Here is a 791-nt window from a genome sequence, read left to right as displayed (position 1 = left end):
ATTAAATTAATTAAATTAAAATGTGTTGTACCAAAAGCTAAATAACTGTACTGTATATTTAAATGTAAAAAAAAACCTTTAAAAACTTTACTCAAATAAAGATTAAATTAAAACGTATTAAAGGGATAGTTCACCCAAAAATTCAAACCGTTGCAGTCTATCAGTCGTATAATGTAAGTGGATGGGAATCACGGCTTTGAGAGTCATACAACATACACAAACATAACCAAATTAAACCCTGCGGCTCGTGACGATACATTGATGTGTAAAGATCAGCGCCCGTATTCACAAAACATCTTAAGGCTAAAAGTAGCTCATAACTCGCCGATTTAGGAGAACATCTTAAAAATAATGGGCATGTCAATCCTAAATTTAGGACTCCTACATTTTTGCTCTAAGAGTATTTCACAAAGCGTTTTAGCACTAAAACTAGCTCGTAAAACTGTGAAACTTTAGGAGTAGAGGACTCCCAAGTCACTAAGACCAAACCACAAACTATCCTAAAATGGCTGTTGCCGGCAATATGCCTCTGAATGTAAACATTTAAAAACATTTGATGATGATAACCTTTTAAAAAGGTATCGCCTTTGGTTTTGGAGGTTATCCCAACTCTAAATTTTCCTTTGATTATATTCTTGTTTTCATTAAGCAGCTGGGCAAGAAGTAACAGCTGGGGCCCGTTTCAGAAAGGAGGTTAAGTGACAACTCTGAGTATGTTAACCCTGAAATGAGGGAAACTCTGGGTTTTCCGTTTCAGAATGGGAGGTTTGTCAAACCCAAGAAAGCAGGGT

Source organism: Sinocyclocheilus rhinocerous, unplaced genomic scaffold (assembly GCF_001515625.1).
Source record: "Sinocyclocheilus rhinocerous isolate Xijiao unplaced genomic scaffold, SAMN03320098_v1.1 scaffold1523, whole genome shotgun sequence".
In the NCBI taxonomy this organism is placed as follows: Eukaryota; Metazoa; Chordata; class Actinopteri; order Cypriniformes; family Cyprinidae; genus Sinocyclocheilus; species Sinocyclocheilus rhinocerous.
This window is presented reverse-complemented; position numbering follows the sequence as displayed.